Source organism: Lolium perenne, chromosome 1 (assembly GCF_019359855.2).
Source record: "Lolium perenne isolate Kyuss_39 chromosome 1, Kyuss_2.0, whole genome shotgun sequence".
Taxonomy (NCBI): domain Eukaryota; kingdom Viridiplantae; phylum Streptophyta; class Magnoliopsida; order Poales; family Poaceae; genus Lolium; species Lolium perenne.
Window position 1 is genome coordinate 166,958,973 of NC_067244.2, and position 19,942 is coordinate 166,978,914.

General features: G+C 45.4%; 1 long non-coding RNA gene across 1 annotated transcript; it reads right to left on the reverse strand.

Moving 5' to 3' along the window:
- Window positions 1-15,858: 15,858 nt before the first annotated feature.
- Window positions 15,859-18,195, reverse strand: LOC127311732 (uncharacterized). The gene is made up of 3 exons (XR_011744477.1): window positions 17,900-18,195; window positions 17,431-17,519; window positions 15,859-17,324 (listed from the first exon to the last, which is right to left on the reverse strand). It is a non-coding gene; the product is annotated as an uncharacterized lncRNA (long non-coding RNA).
- Between the last annotated feature and the right edge of the window lie 1,747 nt (window positions 18,196-19,942).

The window sequence follows — 19,942 nt, forward strand, 5'->3', positions numbered from 1 at the left end:
AACTATACTGTCTATAGTGGAGACAGTATAGTTTTTAGTAACTTTTTATACATATCCTACATGCTAACATTGATAATTGTTGCACTCTTTTTGAACACATGTTCGTGGCTGTGATGATTCCTAAAAATTCTTCAGAATAGGGTATTGTCATGTTATTACATGACTAGTTGTATGTACACAATGAATTTGTATAAAGACACGCTATGTTGTAGTTTGGAAATTGTTGGAAATTAGCTAATTCTAGCCATGTCATTGTTATTTCATTTGAACTCTCGATCACCGCCGTCTTTTTAAACTATCCAAAAATTCCCAATCGCAACCGGGCGAAAACCTTGCACTTCACCTCTCCCCGCCTCTCTCGCTTGGCTGCACACTTGCACAAGCTAGAAGTGGTGGCGCCTCATCGACAAGCCGCATGCGGCGGCATTGCCATGGGATATGAAGACCTGGGCGATGTTTGGCGAAATAGTCGCATGCCACTGCATTTCCCCCGATTCCAGGAGCTCACCACGTCCTAATTCGATCTCCTCACTAGTATAAAAATGGGCTTCCATCCCAACCCATTAGTCCCCATAGATTTTGGCCCCGGACTAATGGGGTCTTTAGTCCCAGTTCGGTAGGGGAACCGGGACTAAAGCTCTGGGACCAACGGGACGGCCGGACCTTTAGTCCCGGTTGGTCTGGCCAACCGCGACTAAAGGTGCTCAGGCCTGGCCCAAGAACCTTTAGTCGCGGTTGACCAAACCAACCGGGACTAAATGCCCAACACTATAAATACTGCTTGCAGCACACTCTGCTTGTGTGTGAGCCACTTGGTGTTTCACTTCTATTCACAAGGGGTGGTGGGTTTGGCTTTTATCCTCTTATGCACAAGAGGTGTTCGATGAAATGCCCGAGAGCATGATGCCACTTGTGTTCACATAAAATAAACATGATATGAAGTGTCCGAGCCACACTTAAGCTTTCTCATTTATTTTTCCTACTCGATCGCGGTTAGCAACTTGAACCTTTCATGTGTCATTGATAAATATGCATGTGTAGTTCATAGTTTAATTTCTATTATTTCTAGCTAGTTAGTTTAACAAATACATGATGGTTAATTATATACTTTATATAATAATAATGCAGATGAATCGGCAATGGATGTACGGTAACCGACTCTGTGACGAGTTCATTACATGCGAAACGTGCTACTCTGGTACAAGGATTTCATAAAAAATAAGGTCGGCAAAGAATATATTTATGCGGAATTTAGAGACGAGCATCACTTCAAATATTACTTTATACTTTATACAAGTTCATATGAGTGAATTGTTCCAGTTGTTCAATCTGCGCGAGCTCGATAAATCTCTCCCGGGTTGCTACATTCTGTAAGTGATTTATTTCTATAATTAAATCTCTACCTCATCTCGTTCATTGCCTGCACTATATTATCCTAACTATATTCTTGTGTACGCTATATGCAGAATGAAGCTAGGGGAATGCAAAAAAAAAACATCCATGATGTTGGATTCATTGATCCACATATCATTAATGAACATGTGTTACAAAATCACCCCCAAGACGTGGAGAGTGACCTATACATGTTTCTTAAAAAACAGGAACTCAAAAGTGACATTCTATTTCCTTACCATTTTGGGTGAGTGTTTCAGTCTTGTACACATTCTTTTTCGGTTACTCCATGTTATGTGTAATCGATGAGTTATGCATGACCGTGCATGTAACGAGTCCGCATGTTTCACTGGATTCTGCTCATAATTAAATTTGACCACTCCAGAGTTGAAATCATGGACTCTCTGAATATGGACCAAAAGCATTGGTCCGGCATAAGAGCAATGTTGCAAAAGTAATTATGTTCAATCATTTGCGCACTATATCGGCCTCTTTCGTTCATTTGATGATACCAAGTAATTAATAACTCCCTTGCTCATTTTATTTGCCCTTCAAGGTTTCGAAACAATTCATAAAAAATGTAACCGGTGAATTCAAAGAGTTGCTAACATTTAGAAGGTTAGCTAATGTTCCAAGTCAGCCAAACATGACCATTCTATGTGGATACTACGTTTGCGAGTTCATCCGGACACACACCTCTGAGCGGAGGGCTGAGGATATCAACTTGCCGAGGAGTGACTTGCAGGAGAAGTGTAATCCAGAAGCTCGCTTCCGACCAGTTCAAGAGGAATTAGCAGGATTTCTGATGAGGGACGTCCTCGATCCTCACGGACAACACTATTACGAGGACGAAGAACTTCTAATACAGTAAATTTAATTATGGTTGTATATGGAAACTTGTTTGAAATTGTATATATAGTCACAAGAGATTGAATATGATGGTTGTATAACGATGAAGAACTTCTAATCCTCTTGAAGTCTTCGTGTTTGAAATTTCAAACTTCTTTGAAATTGTATATATATTCATATGCATCAATGTGTAACGTGTATATACTAGCGTAGAATATGTGTACTGAAATCTCTTTAAAATTAAAATATAACACAAAATAAAATATAAAAGAAATGGAAACACAACAAAATAAAACCAGATTGAGGGTTTAAACCCTAAACCTGCATAACCCTTTAGTCCCGGTTAGTCGGACCAACCGGAACTAAAGGTACTCCGCCCCGACGCGCGTCTGCAGCCCACGTGGATGGTCTTTTAGTCCCGGTTCGTAAGCAACCGGGACTAGGGGGCTTTAGTCCCGATTATTTAGTCCCGGTTGCACATCCGGGACTAAAGCCCCTTATGAACCGGGACTAAAGACCCTTTTTCTACTAGTGCTTCCCGATTCTCGTGGGATCCTTCACGGACAGCGGCGAGAGCTCAATCTTGGGCCACTTTGGCATTACCATGTCTACTTGCAGACCATCTGTGAGAGGCCGAGCGAGTGCGTCTAGCCTCTCAAAAGCTCGAACTGCTCACGCGGCATCACCCGACCTCCTCCCACATCTAGGGTAGTCGACGTGACCGAGCCCATGACACCTCATGCAACGGGGAGAAGAAAATCCTAACGACGTGGGTCACCGGATATGAAGGACAAGCTCACCACATCGCCCACACCCTCCACACCCTAAGGCCTCGTCTCCGCCGTCGGTGATGTCGCGGCCAGCCTTGTCATCTTCGTCAGCGGTGAAGTCCATATTATGCTTGTAGTTGTTCGAGAATTTTTTTAGTTGCCTTGCAGTGTGCCTAGGTTTCGAAAAATTTCTGGTCCACCACTCAGTATATAGAGTACCGTTTTATAACCAAGTGATATAAGCCGATAGTCATTCACATTATGCTAGTTTGAAAGTTGAGAAGTAGTACTACGTATATTCATACTACTATTACTTTTTTTTTGCGGGTATACTACTACTTGATGTGACGACCCACGCAACTGTGGACGGCTGGGCCCAACGGCTTTGTTGGTAACGAAGGAATGGATTGTTTCGAGTTATGTGAATGGTTTCCGTGGACCTAGCAAAAAGCTCACAGAGGTGCTGATGCGACAGAAGCATCGGGAACTAGCAAAAGATGTGTGTAGTTGACGAAGAAAAAGGACAGACGTAGGGATAAAAACGTTCAGGGTAGCCGCGTTGCATGCAACAGCACACTCCTACTTGCATACTTTTGCACACAGACTTGGTCGCTCTTCTCTATTGTATGTAATTGAATTTTCTAACAGGGATGTCTCCCGTAATATATCCACCTAGTACTTTGGTCTTTGGAGGAAACAACTTGGTTTCTCTCCGAAGACTTTTAACAAGGACGTTTATACAATCAGCTGATCAATTAGAGAGATGATGGAATGCAGCAGGCAAGTAATCGACATATACCGGCTCTCATTTCCCCCCTTCTCCCCTCTAGACAGTGAACAGTAGTTGAGAGGCTCCTCAAGCCATCCGGGCCGATCCCGACCCCTCTCCGGCGGCTCTGCCGGCCGGAGATGGCGAGGGAACGGCGCCGGCGTAGTTGTAGATAGGTCTAGTAGTCCTGTAGTGGCGTCTTGGAGTAGATCAGCAGCTCTCCCCCGTCAGATCTGGTGTATCCTACTGTTGGGCGGTGCGGCGGCGTGGCTCCGGTGGCGTGGGTGACGGCGGCTGCGCGACATCAACGCAGACATCTCGGCAAATAAGGCGGGTTGGAGCTCCAGCTTCTCGATGTGGTGGCGCAGCATCGGAAAGCAGATCATGGCGGATCTTTGCTCGCGTCCATGGTGGGCGCACAGCAGAGCGGCCGTGGCGAGCTCGGTCAATAAGCGCTGGCTCCGGCAGCTACCACTCTTTCTTCTCTTTGGTGTCCTCTCGGCCGGCCGTGGCGGCGAGGGACAGGACACCGACGGCGATAAGGAGTCCGTGGAGGCCGGCAAGACTTCTGCTGCTACCTCGAGCTATCTCACGGTGACCACGAGATGGTCATCGATCTTGGATGCCCAAGATTGGCATCAGTCGACGCAAGGAAAGCGTCGCAGCAACCTCCTTCGGAGGCCTTCTGATGATGCGGCGGCGACGCCTGGCACCGGCCTTCTCCCAAGTGGCCATGTCCCCGGTGAGGATGCTGGTGGTCGCCGGCGCAGTTCATCCCCCTGTAGCGGGCTGGTAGAGGGACCTGATTGCTTTTCTGCAATATTTTTAGAGGTCCTTTTTGCAAAATCTAGGGACTTGAGTGTAATTTTCCTTTTCCTGGTGTCCCATCATGTAACTTGTACCACCGCTTTGACTAATGCAGCATAGTCTAGGTCCTTCTGGACCTTGCCTTTTCAAAAAATTAGAGAGATGATGTAGGCTAAAGCCCAATATAGTATTGTTTATTTTTTCTTATGCTAAATTATGCATACAAAGTATTGTGAAACCCATGTGCTACAAGTCTGCGGAGAGAAACCAAAATGTTTTTGCGTCCAAACCCCGATCAAGCCGATGGGGCTATGGGGTGCGCCAATGGGATGCTCTAATACTGGTAACACGGGGTCCAATCGAGGAACAACTTTCCCCACCCCTCTCGTTCTCTCCAGAACTCTCTCGTCTGGTCCTCTCTTCTTCACCGCCGGGCCGAGCCAAAGCCGCTCTTGACGCCGGCTGGAGTTGGCGATGGGGAAGCGCCGGGATTAGTGCTAGGGCATGTTTTAGTGTAGATTTTCCATTTGTGGAGTTTGGGAGTAGGATACAGGATCTCATCGGCTCGATCTTGTACACCCTCTGCCTCGTCTTCTTCGCAGGTCTGCTCTGGTGGCGTGAGTTGTGTTAGATGTATATATATGTCTATTGTAGTTTCCCCATATGTTAGGGGGCTTTCTGCATATATGCACCTGTACATGTACTATATATTGTGGCCTTTGCCCACCTGATAATACAACAAGCATATTGCCCTAAAATGGTATCAGAGCCAAAAAGAAATTGATCCTCTAAATTCCCCGGCCGACGCTTCTTGTTCCGTCGCCCGTCCTCGTCCTCGATCTCTTCTGCCTCCGCTCAATCTGGTCTGCCTCTGCCCGACGCCAGGCCCGACCCGCCCGATTCCTCTGCTGCTTCGATCTCGATCTCCCTGGCTGCTCTTCGTCCCGCGCGTGCCCGCCCGTCCCGCGCGTGCTGCTCCGATTTCCTTGGCCCGCCCGCCCCACGCGTGCTGCCGATCCCTGCTCCGATCTCTGTCCCTGCTCCGATCTCTGCCCGCGCGTGCTCCCTGCTCCGTGCACGGGGAAGATCGCGTGGATCCCTGCCCGCTCACCCGTCCCGCGTGGTCTCCCGCGCCTGCTCTCGAGGCGCCCGATTCCAGGCGCCAGGCCCACTTGATTCCCGACGTCCTCTGCTGCTTCCCCGCGCGAGGCCGCCCGCCTGCTCCCCTACCGCGCCGCCGGCTTCGCTGCTCTTCACGTCGCCAGCTTGGGTCGGACCCCTCTATCCGCTAGGCTTGCCGTCCCGTTCCTAGCAATTGATTACAATCTGAGGTAAAAAAAAAGATAGCTATGTCTTCCTCAGGCTATGTTGTGATCCCTCGCTGCCCGGTGATTTTTGATGGCGCAAATTACCCTGATTTCGCTGCCTTCATGCGCGTCCACATGCGCGGTCTTCGTCTTTGGGGTGTGCTCTCTGGCGAGGTCTCATGTCCGCCGCACCCCGTTGCTCCTACGGTGCCTGTTGCACCGCCACCTGTTGCCCTTGCCCCTGATGCTACTCAGGCGGATAAGGATGCAGCCAAGAGTGCTGATGACACTGCTTTGGCTTATTATGACCGGAAGGTCCAGGACCACTCTACTGCCGTTGCGACTTACCGGCTGGATCTGACCGAGTACACTCAGTGGATAGATGAGGATGCTCGTGCTGCTGCTGTTCTGGCATCTCCCCTAATAAAGTCGTCCTCCCTTTCTTTTGGGTACTCGTCGCGCGGCTACTCCGCCGCGGAGCAGGCGTTCGTCGGTGCTGCTCATCACCATGCTTCCAAGGTGGAAATTGGTGGGTGGTCGTAACTCCGACGAGGTATTCTTCAATAAGGGGGTGATTCTGGTTCGTCACAACTGCTATCTTCTTCGCATGCCTCCCCAAGTCCGTGGCAGGTTTATTGGGTTTGATGGTGGGTCGATTTATCTGAAGTGGTGCTGGCGTGCCTCTGCTGCTCTAGCATACCGGCTTTCTCTACTTTTTCTCTATTCCTCGAGCGCCAAGGTGGTGATTGGGAATTGAGAGGGCAGGGCTACTGTTGTTCTATGGTTGCTTCGGAGTTCAAGAACAGAATTTTGGAGCATCATCTCAGCGGCTGTTGAAGAGCTGAAATCTTTGGCCAAGATGGCCCTCTTCATGCTGGTTTTGGTTGCCGGCAACTGCTTAACCTCCGTGAGGCCCCATTCGAGTTCAGGTGTTGATAGCCTTTTCCCTTTGTTCCACAAAATCAACAACAGTAGATCCATCATAAATCTATTCATAGTAAATTTATTAAAAATATTTTTTGATGTTTTCTTGTATATCAAACTTAGTAAGATACTGGATCAAATATAAGCCTTATTTTATGAAACGGAATAATAAGAAACATGTGTACAGGCCCTCTGTGCACAACATATTGGGATGGTTTGTATATAGTCTTTTTCCTCTAGATACATGCAAATTTGGCTCTAGTACGAGCTAGCTAGTGATACTGTTGTACAACTTGCAACCTAGGTAGCTACTCTAGAGAAATTATAAATGACTGCTGTTTGTTGCTTGCTTGCTGTAGTGGCATGCATGGGGTTAACTGCAAGCATCAAGTTGCGGAGAGATGTTCACTGCTGCAGCTAGCTACTACACTGGCTGGTCTCGTGACGATGATGCCACGCTTGAACGGAAGCGGGCTCTGTAGCGTGGTCAGTGTATTCCGCCAACCTACCTACGTAGGAGCTAGGTAGCTGTTGCAATACTCTATACTCCCACCGTAGCTACGCTTCTGTGCCTTCTTCCTTTGAGACCAAGGAACCAGAAAAATGACGGGTCTGTTCAGTTGAGCATGCACGGATGCATTGATGAGAGTCTGGTCAGTTGTGCATGCATGCATTGATAAAAAAACAGTGGCAGAATATTTTTGTGCAAAATTTAAGTATTCACAAAATATTTGTGTGCTACACTCATTCTTGTTACTTCCTCTGATCTATAATAGTGTTGGTGATTTAATAATAATTTAGTACAAAATTTATGTTAAATTACCGAGCTTTGTTTTGCATGGGGGGGGGGGGGGGGTGTTTTTCTTTATATAACTTTAGGATACCTCAAAAGGAGAGAAAAGCAGGTGTTCCTGTGAGGAAAAAAAGGTTTTTTCATATGTTGCCACCTTCATGCAACGTACCAAAAAAACCTTGAAAACTCAAAAAAAAAAAAGTAAAAATGAGAACAGATAACATAATAATTGCACATTACTGTACATAGATATTCTTTGCACACTTATGTGCAATCGTTGCAGATTAAAAATGCAACTGCTGCGAGAAAATAGATTTATCTAGGAAATCAATCAATTCTAGAGACAAAAGAAATCAGCTGAAACCATAAAGAGAAGTAGACCATGGAAAGGAAAACTCCGATCGACGAATCTCCACCAAATCTGTAGAAAAACACAAAAGTCATGTTTGGTAGGTTGGACCCATTTTCGGGCTGGGCATCCCTCGTCTGAAACGTGACTTTGTAGACTTTGTTTGTTAGACCGTGAAATCTTTTTTGGCCCATTGGAGACGCAAGCTCGCAACTGTTTAGTTGCATATAGCTTAGTTTTACACTGGTAGAAAAATGGCCTTTAGTCGCGGTTCACAACTGCCATTAGTCGCGGTTGCGCAACCGCGACTAATTAAGCGCGACTAAAGGCCCCCCCCTTTAGTCGCGGTTGCTTACGAACCGCGACTAAAGGCCCGTCCACGTGGGCGGCTACCGTGCGCCTGGGCGAAGGACCTTTAGTCGCGGTTGGTGTCCCCAACCGGGACTAAAGGCTATTTCGTTAAATTTTTTAAATTCATTTGGATTTCTAATTTTTTTTCAACTCCGTTTTTTTTTCTTTTTTTCTTCAGAATTTCTCTCATTTCAGTTATTTGCATAGCTTAGTCTCTATCTCTAACTACACTTATCTCTAGTCAAATTACTTACTCGTGGTCAAACTTCCCGCTCGGTCACCCATCCTCCCACTACTCCACCTCTAGCACGCTTAACTTCCAAGTTCCATTCCGTTCCGCATCCAAGTGCTTCGCGCGCATATATGTGATAGTAGTATCATATCAATCCTATTAACATGTTGATCGATGTCACATTTCTTTATTGTTTGAATTTCAAATAATTCTTTTAATAAACAAAAGTAATGATGTAATAATAATATTGAATAAATAAATAAACATTAACTTTTTAATTTGTATTATTTTTAATTTTATTAATTAATTAAATTTTTTTTTGCCAAACCTAAAATCTAAAAATTTGAAAATCTAAAAATTGGGTAAAAATGATAGTAATCTTTATGCAGAATGAAATTATTAATTTTAGGTTTTAAAAAATTTAAAAAATATAAAATCCATAATTTCTGAAAAAAACTAAAATCTTCCTGCTTTTGTATTTCCATTTGGAATTTTGAGAATCTAAAAATTGGCTAACCGGGTAAACCCTGGTGAATTCGGATGTAACTTTTTCCCAGGATTTTTTTGATATATTATACGTTTTTTTCCGACGTCGTATGCAAAAGTTATTGCGGTTTTACCATTTTTTAAACTTTTTTTGCAAAAAAAGTCGAAATTCGAATTTCTTAATTTCTCCGAATAGTAGGTTGCATAACATACAAGAATCTGAAAACAAATTTTTTTTTGAATTTTCTATCATTTTCTTTTGTATTTTACAAACCAAAAAAAGGCGATCCACGGGGGGGGGGGGGGGTGCAGGGTGCGTGGGAGTAAAAAAACTCGGAAAAACCTTTAGTCCCGGTTGGGGCCACCAACCGCGCCTAATGGGGTACCCTTTAGTCGCGGTTGGTGTCCCCAACCGCGACTAAAGGTTTTTCCGCCAGCCGCATCCTTCCATAGCCCTTTAGTCCCGGTTGGTGTTACCAACCGCGACTAAAGGGGTACCCTTTCGTCGCGGATGGAGCATTAGTCGCGGGTCGCCTCCCGAACCGCGACTAAAGCCCCTTTAGTCGCGGTTCGAATATTTCCGGGACTAATGGGGGTGAACGGAAGCCTCTTTTTCTACTAGTGTTAGTCTCAACTTTTATTCACATGGTGATGTACCTTTCATCTAATCACTGTCGGTGGCTTACCACAACTAGCCCAACGCCGTTGTCCACGAAGCCGGGCACAAGGGCCTACCACAATGGCGCACTGAAATACCACCATTCGGTTGCCACCGACGGTGGCCACGACGGTTATGCTTCCTATGTGCAAGACATGGTTGAATACGAGGCCTCGAAACTTTCCGCATGGGACAACAAGATCGGAGGGGGCTCTGACTACACCTACAAGTCATGCCTCCACAAGTACGTTGTTGATCCTAGGGAGAACCATACTATGGATTACCAACATTAATTAACCAACCATCACTACCACAGACGGATCTTCATGGAAACCAAACCGGGCCATGCCCCCCAGCTAAATTGCAAATTTACGTATCCCTACTACTCCAGCCCGGCTGTCCATCAGCCCATCAACAGAATATGCAGTGTTAGCCCGTTGAACGACCGAGACAGACACGCGAGTTCTCTTCTTGCTTTATGACCTCCAGGCTCCAGCGAAGCCCCTCACATGCAATGTTTATTTTGGTCATCCGCTAAATCTCAAGCATGATTGTGGGCTCGTGTGGCCACGCTAGATGACAAAGCAATGTGTAGTCAATGTAGTCGAGAGAAAACCGATCTTGTAGTGTTCCGTTTTTTTCGTTATCTTTTTGCTTCCTGTTAGTAATGGGGAGAAAGCTAGTGAAGTTCCTCAGCTATATATGGAGCGACAGAATATGAAATGTTAGCCTGTTGAGCGATCGAGACAGAGAGTTCTCCATGAGCAGTTCCTCAAGGTATCTTCAACGGAGCGACACAATCGAACGTTTAAAATGGACGCGTGTGTCTGTTTGCATTGGCCCACGGACACGAAAATGATCGTTTTTTACGGCGTGTCCGTTTGCGTCTGGGGGTGCTCCCAGCGGGCCGACACATTTGGCCCGCGAACACGAATTTGAGTGTTCAAACAGAAAAATAAATAGATTCAAAATACTTATTTGATACATCCAAATATTTCAAAGTATGCATGAAAATGATGTGATATTGATGACTACGCGATGTCATCATGGCTAGCCAATGCCCACTGATGCTCAATCAAATCTTTTGCGTAGTCATTTGGATATTGATATTTTGGAGTAGTTTACGCATATATTGCTGCTAGAAACGTAGTTTGTGGATAAATTAATCTAATTATATAAGTTTCTGAAAATTCTATAAAGTCTACCTTATTTTTCTCGTTTTAAAGAAAATTTTCATGTTATTTTATAGCTTCGCCCCTCCAACGATTTTTTGCGAGGTACGCCACTGATCACTACTAATACCACTCTCGTAAGGTACAAAATTATTCTACTATGCGAGTCTTTGAGAGATGAAAGAGGCTGGAAAGATGTAGAACAGACACAAGGTCTAGCTCCATCATGAACTAGATGATCAAGAGGCAAGTTAAGAGGTTTACCAACACATGACAAACACGCCCTGATCAAAAGCAAGGATGTTCTAGGACGATACAAGCCCGTAGAACCCTTGATCAAACACTAAGTCGTTGTCTTGTACGCATAGGTTCAGAAGTACCACTACAACTACATATGGACATAATTAACAAACATACATATAAAAGGAGGGTCACCGCCATCTAGCCATGATCAGGGCAGGTGGAGCAGTCGGGCTTGTAGATTATCATCTTCAAGACGAAGGTTTGGAGCTTGAACTCGACGATGTCACCGTAATGGAGATTGTACTTGTAGACCGTCTGCGCCCAGTTCCTGCCGAAGACCATCTGGCCACCATGGTAGGTGACTTGCACCCACTCGCCGCAGAAGCAGCACCAGACAAGGGCACACTGCGTGGTAGTGGGATCTTGATCCACTCCCGAAGCGCATCCTGGAATCATGGCGGCATGACGAGCATGTGGAGGTCGTCCATGCTGAGCTGCACGTAATACCTCCGCGGCATCACGACCTGGTGAAGTGCCCCAGCTTAGGCTGGCAGCCCACGGTGGGACGTGGGATCAATAGAGCCTCCACCCTGCCTGACACCTCCGGCTTTAGAGCGCTCGTCCAACGGTTCAGGGCAATATTGTCCTGGTAGCCGGGTGGAGGGAACCACCCCTTGCCCACCCTATCACACTCTAGCTTGACGACCTAATCAGATGAGCAAGTTCGTGTAAGTGGCATGATCAAGGACTTCAAGATGTCAATGTCCTGATCTTGATCCATAGCATGATCAAGAGCTTTGGCACTATTAATGTGCTGATCATCATCCAGAGCATGACCAAAACCATCATCAATAACTTTGGCACTATCAGTGTGTTGATTATCATCCAGAGCATGATCAACACCATGATGAACAAATTTGGCACTTTCAATGTGTTGATCATCATCCAAAGCATGATCAACAGCTTTGGCATTGTCTTGCACAATCTTGTCACAACATTACCCAAATGTACAATAGCATTGTCCAGAACATTGCAAGTTTTGTCCCAATTTCCCAAATTAGGGTGTGCAATAATTTCACACCCCGACCAATGCACTGCGCAAATTGGGAAATCTACAATGCGCATGCAGCACCTCGATAAGCTACCCTAGTAGCGCATGCATTTTAGCCCTAACGTCGTATCGCCGGCCGCCGGACATAGCACACTCAACGAAGGTTACCAATTTCGACCAAACCGTAACCGCTACCTAAATATACAAGATTGTGGGCGTACCTTTGAGAAATCGGTCGCTTCTGTTGGCGGAGGAACGCTCCGAGACCTAGGCCATAGAACGAAGCTCGGGAACAAGACGAGGGTCCGTTCGTTGCGGCTGCTGGAGGGGTTGAAAAAAACCCCAGCCAAATCGGCGAGGGTAGGACCTGCGAACGCAAGTGCCTTGCCCACCGTGATGCTATCTCGTCCACGAACCGGCGTCGATGACAATCCCCCGGCCAGATCCGTTAGAGACGGTCGCCGTCATTGCCACCCTCTTCGAGCGTGGCCTTGAACATATAGGGGACAAGGCCTCTGGTACGGCTGCGAGGTTGCTTCCGTCAGCCGCTAGCACGTTGAGCGGACGCGCCACCCACACACTTTCTGACCGGACATCCTCCTGATGTTGGGGGCGGCCGTCGGGCGGAGGGGGGAGGGGGAGCAGCGGCCATGGAGAAACCGATTGAGGTGAGAGTGCCGGTTGGGCAGTGAGGGGAGTGGAGTGCAGAGTAAAGGGGTACGCCTCGTCTCCCACGCTTCCCAATGGGTATAAAACAATAAGCACGCGGCGCTAGGCAGGGCTGTCCCTAGAAAAAGGGTTGAATCATCCGTTCCTCTCAGATTAAATTTTGGCCTGCTTTAAACATCGTGTTGTGCAATATTTCGATACGAGCTGGGTTTTCAAATAACCAAACTTTGGCCCGCCGAATACGAGGAATACGAGAAATCCCATTGTTGGAATCAAGCCCTAGGCAATCATACATGTTGTCTTCCAGGAACACGTACAACCTACCAAACACGCCCAAACATATAGGAGTACCATGTTCCCAAAGCGTAGGGAGGAATAATACAAAACAAACGTGCATAGTAACATGGTTTGAACGCATATAGGGAGAAATGTCCACAAAGGGATCGATACAGCAGCAAGCTTTTCAGCCAACCTAGTTGCTAGATACGTAGCCAGCAGGCTGCAGGGCAGCAGCATCAGCAGCCTGCACGCAGGCAAGGAAGCATGGCCGTAACTTGCTTCCCACATGCCTCACGTGAAGGATTGGATTCCATCGAGTACTTGCTTCCTCTTTTGGGTTAATCCCATGCATGCAACTATGCAAAGGAGATCGATCGAGCGTTCTCCTCTAGTTTTAGGCTGCTCGATGGGTTATATTTTTCGAAAAGAGAGTAACCTGCATGTGCATCGATCGAATCGATGCTGCGCGCCCTGGATCGATTTTGGATCAGCCGTCTTATCCATTTTGCAGAATTATGATACGGTGTCGTACGCTTGATGCTGTGCACATGCACGTTCTGTTGGGAATTTGCAGACAGATGCAGATCACAAGGGGATGATACACAATGGAGAACCAGCTCTTATTCCAACAACACGGTAGACTAGCTAACCACCGACAACAATATACTCCCTCCGTACCTACAGAAATGCATGATGTTTTAGTCATTTTATAGCTTCACCTACTTTTGTTCGTACCTAGTCTATTTTTAATGTGTAGATTATTCACTTCATTTAGTTTGTATCTAATCTATTTTAAAGATATCTAAAACATCTTACATTTAGGGTATGAAGGGAGTAGATGTTTTCTGTTTAAGGGGTCACCACTGATGGTCACCTCGTCTATCATGCATGTCCGGAGTGACGACTGACGAGCACTGTACTGTACATGATACATGCCTCAAATTTCTGGGAGGGTCTTTACCGTTGATCCTCGTGTGCTAGCCGTCAGCGCACATGCTGGTAAAGTATTAGGGTCGTCAGCCATACATGTCGGCTAAATTTTTTCAAGTGCGCACATAGGTTATCTCCAAATCAACTCGCAATAGAGAAAAAAAGAAGAAGAGAATGACAGCGTCATCCGTGGCTAATATGCGCCAACAGAATCCGCCTGTAGCCGCCGCCACATGCCACCGAGAGCGAGCGTGTCACTTGCAGAACATCAGCGTTGGCACGGATGGCGAGCACGTCCATCTTCCCTGCCTTTAGCAGCGGTCGCGGCATTGTCAGCGAGAACACCATCCTCGACCAGGCTGTCCAGATCTTCGCGCCAGTCATCACCACCATCGGCAAGGAAGGGTCCTCTATCGGGGAAGGCTGAGCCACGCCCGAAATCCGGTTGGGGGAAGTTGGACCGCACACGAAATCACACCGCCTCGAGGAAGGAGGCAACCTCGAGGGCAGCAGGCTGGCGATAGCGGTGTGATACATCGAGCGTGCCGCCATGTAGGCGACTAGCTGGAGCGTGTGTGACTACCAAGCGGTGACGATCGGAGCGACAACGGCAGGGATGTGTGCGAGGAAGATGAGTGATGCGGTTGGTAAGAAAAATGAGAGAGAGAGAGAGAGAGAGAGAGAGAGAGAGAGAGAGAGAGAGAGAGAGAGAGAGGAGGGAGGGAGGGGAGGTGGGAATTGAACACTAACATGTGGCCCTGTCTGTCCTAATCCGATGTGGAGTTGTGTAGAGTTGGTGCCAGCGCCCATTGTCACCCCAACTATCGGGTTTGTTTGGGGGTTGTCGGTAGATATATGAGGCTCGTGATGACGTGGATTTCCTATGAAAGCATCAGTGGAAGTATTTTTTAGTTTGGACCTTAATAACCATATGGAAGCGCTATTAGGGTCACCGGTAGAGATGCTCTTAGGAGCTATGTTGAATTGGTTCTGCAGCAAGGGGTATATCACCTATATACACTACAAGAAGACCCCTCCTACTGCAACGTAAATATCTGTATCTAAATGCCAATATAGGCGTTGCTAGCGCCTCTACCAACGGATAATGATGCGTTGCGTTTTTTGGTGTTGCAAAGATACAATGCAACACATATAGGTCCGTTGGTAACGTGGGCGTTGCTAGGCAGCATCATATAGAACTAAGGGTGAACAACACTTACATATGTTGGTGCTTGTAGTACCCGATTGAATTCATTATGCGCATAATATTAATTTTATCAATTAAATATCTGCATTAAATATCTGAAAGCTGTGGCTCACATATGCCATCCATAATATTAAAGAAATTCCGAAATTATTTGAATTGGGTCCATGTTGTGCTTTCAAGGCATACGTGAAGTAAGAAACTTAATATCACTATTTATAGATAATAGAAACATATTATATATTGAATTAAAATAGTAGCATTACAAGAGGAACGCCATCCACGAGAAATTATGTTTACAACATCAATTCCCTCCTACGAGATAACTAAAGATGCAGAGATCCAGAGTAGATTATCCAACAACAACAACAACATTGTTCTCCTTCCATTCAACTTGTTGTCACCCATATCATCATCCATTTATCTTTTGAATCTACAAGGACAAAGGCCAAATTGTTAACACAACAGTGGAAGAAACATTAGATGATGCAAGTAGCGAGACGGTAAAATAGTCACGTACAAAGGTTGATGGCCATGCAATTTTAGTTCCTTCAGTGAAAATTTTGCTTCGGTACCAAATCTTCAATTTTGACAAGTGTGGCATTGACATGTACAGCCATACCTGGTTTGTAATTTCAGCACCAAGTTTATGTTTTGGACCACAGCTTACAATTGTAGCAAGAGCAACGTCCTTGTCTCTGTTTGATAGGCTATTCAAGAATACTTTAGTGCATGTCTGTTAGAAAAACAAAAGGTAAGGATTGGTTTGCTCATGCCCATCATCAGGAAACAAAACTAGAATAGAAATAGATTAGTATTAAGAAAAAATGTAATCAGAATTAAATTAATGTCAAAGACATTAATATCATTCACATCAAGTGAAGCTAATAAAAGGAGATATAACAAAATTTATGTACCTGTAATCACTAGGTAGCGTGTATGTGCAACACACGTTTTTATAATAAAGTAGTTTTAGTATGCTATAAAAAATTAGTTTTAATATATCATATAGTCTCTCCGTCACGAAAAGGATGTTGCAATAAAATGCTAACGCTAGGTCCTCAAAATACCCATGTTTTCGTAAATCATTTTATTTTCATGTGTATCTTGTCTCGACAAATTGTACAGTACGTCTATAACATTGATCAGGTCTGGACGCCATAACCAAACAATTAAGCCATCTCTAGGTGGTCGCACGACATACACTTCCTTTTGAGTTCGGCTATGATAGTTAAGCTTAATCTAGCTACAACAGTCTGACTGCTTAAATCAGACCCATTGTGCCTTAAAACATTTGCACAACCACTTCGGCGTGCATCTAGATTTAGCCCAATCATGTCAGTGCCTCTCAAGTCTCAACTATCTAGCCTCCATCACATGCTAGTCTGGCAATAGGATTAATTAATCACAGATTTACAGCACAAAAGCCTGACCTGAAATCTTACACGTGCTTCGATCTGGCTAAAAATAGTTATAGATGAACCCGGTGGATGAACCTACCCGACATGTCATGAAAGTGGATACCTGATCTTGTAAAACAATAATATGCTGATGCATCGTTTCCAGCTCTTCTTGTTCAACAAGTGACTATTTCTTTCTCTTCTTCATTAACAAATGACTGCAACCTACAAAGTTCAAGTCATCAAGCTACGAAACATATTAGCATCAGTTTAAGTGATTGGATATCACGGGTAAAATCTTTGAAGGTCCTCCTTCAGTTGTAGGTTTTCCAAAGCAAATCATGTAATTTCAGGTTTAATGAAGCTCCTACCGTGATCAGATCTACCGCTCCAGCTCCACAACAAGTTCTACAAAATCATTAGAGTTCTAAAGTTTGAACATAGATATTATCACTCACTACAAGTCATATATATTGTCAGACTGACCATCCGAGTGGACATGCAGTATCAAAAACTAAGTTGCCCTTTGTAAGTGCGAAGTACCAGTTGCACGCACTGTGATGTGCTGATGTTATATTGTAAATCAGCAAAATAAAAACAGAGATTAGGAAAGCTCCCCTTTACTTCTGCAGATGGGCTGATCAGCGAATTAGAAAACATATGACCTTACTAGTTACCACTGCATGTAGCTGAATACAAAGAAGAGTATGTTAACCCGTGAAGAATAAAGAGTGCAATCACCAGTACAAAGGTAAGAAGTGGTTGCCACAGAACTAACCAATGGACAACACTTACTGCATGGTAGTTTTCAGTTTCAAAGTGCGAGATATTATTGTGATGGGGCACGGAGAAGTGCCTTGTTAACAGTGGGCTTCATGATTAATCTGCTACCAATGAAAACAAGTAATACTCTGTTATTAAATCCAACTAAAATACTAGAACTGCAACGAAAAACACTATCCAACACTGAAAGACAATTGCTCCAAGTAACAACCAGCGGTCACAAGATAAATCATTCGTGGTTGCGATATGTTACACATTATTTCATCTTTTCAGATCAAAACTAGCATCCGATCTGACCGAAAACAAGAGACAGGGAGAGGGCGTTACTTACATGCGATCTACGAGACTGGTGAGAGAGGCTAAGAGCAGCCTGATGGCTGAACAACTTGCCATGCAGGACAAATTTCGCCTGTATCTACCGCGCGGTTGCAGAAGATGAACTTGGAGACATCAATCTAAAAGGGGAAAACACAACTCGTACCTGGATTTCGCTTGGTCCGCCTTTCCCCGGTGCTCTGCTTCGCTGCCCGGCCGCTTCTCTGTGTCCCATCCCTCCCCCGCCACCGCCTCCAGCGCGTGGCCGCCGCCTAGTATGGTTGTCGAGCAGCGACACCAACAGAACATTAGGAGGGTCGAGGCATGGGGTAGCCGGAGAGGATGGGAGATCGATGGCTGTTCGACGGCCTGATTTGTTGAAATGATCTCGTTCATGGTGCATGGCGGCTAGGGTTATGATGGACTTGGGGAGAATGGAATCGGGAGTTGAGATGAATAGGCCGGGGATGTGGGGACGAGTTAAAGGACATGGTAGATCCCAAGAGGAAAAAAAAAAAGTATTAGACGTGGGGACGTTGTGGGGCATTGACCGTAGATACACATCTTGCCATCGTTGCAAGCTATCTGTTGCTTTAGGCCTAGTCGTGTTGTATTGTTGTGACGCAACACAAACTATTCTATGAGGGCAGGATATTACATTTTGATCATTGGTTCTGAATGTTACACCAAGGAATGTTCAGCACCTTTCAACAAATTCCTTGAAACAGGCTTTCCTCCCGATATATTAATATAGCAACCACACAATACAACTGCGAGAATCCTGCTAGGACAAACAACACAAATACGCCCAAGAGAAAGAAACAAGAGAAATAAAAATAAACTAAGGCCAACAACGCTAGATCGACAAAAGCGATGGTGACCTGCAACCGATGCGCCCTTCAGAGAAGTCCCACCATGTTCCTATGCCACTGACGTCGTGTACCAAGCAACACCTTCAAGAAGGAATACGATAATGACGACGTGACTGGTCCTAGGATTTCTCCTGATACATGGAGGGTAGTGGGGAAGGGGTACACCCGACGCTCTTCAAGAAGGAGCAGCGGCGCCCGCATGCGTCGCTGCGTCAGAGCCGACAAGCCGACAAGGATTTCTCCCAACCCCTCCAAAAAAACACATCCTCGGTCAATCTGTAAGACTCCACTAGAACTTTGCGCCCACCAACATGCGCCACCACGGTCTTGCAGTCAGCATCATCGTCTCACCATAGCAAACGCTGCAAGGCCGGCTGGACCGAGAATAGACAGCCGGCTGGACCGAGAATAGTCAGTGGGGTATGTGGGCATTGCGTTGCACGGCTCACCATTTTCTTGTAGCATTCTATTAATGACATGACAAACTGAAATAAAGCTTATGTTGGTGCTAATGACTCGTGCATGAGCACTTGGTGGTCTTTTTTCGATAATGAGCGCTTTTATTACTTGAACCAAATAATTACACCTAACCTCTGCATAACCAGGATGCACACCGTTTAAAAGTTTTCTAAGTGTTCATGAAAAAACAAGAAAAGCAAAATACATGTCGTAACGAGAAAATGTAAAACGCCTATGAAACAGGAGGAGCTCCAATCCGCAGATTATGCGGCCAGCCATGTATCGAAAAAGTATCTCTCACTATAGCCTCCAATCGTGTACAGACCTCCGTAAAGAGGTCGCGGTTCTCCACTCGCTGAAGAGGCGACCATAAACGGTGAATACCGGTACATCTGTAAATAACCTGTAAGATAGACCAATTTTTATCATTAAAGATTTTATCATTTCTACATAGTCATAACACCCAGATAACTGCAAGCGCACCCATCCTAATAAGTTTTCTAAACCTTAAATCGATACCATGAAGCCAAGCCAAAGACCGTTGGCAACACTAGTCGGGGGAGAAAGGTTGGAAGCTACTTGGATGATCGACTATATAGATCTAGCAAAATGGCACTGGAAGAACAAGTGTTTAATAGTCTCGTCTTGATCTTGATGACAGAAAACACACTGAGTACTTTCATGCCAATTCCACTTAACAAGATTATCTTTGGTGAGAATAACCCCACGACGAAGATACCATGCAATTTTTTTTTATTTTTTAACGGTATTCTCATCTTCCAAATTTTCTTGTTCTTATCAACTGGTGTATCTGATTGGAGGTATAGGGAATCTACCGAGAATTTTCCATTGGCATGTAGATTCCATCGAAATTCGTC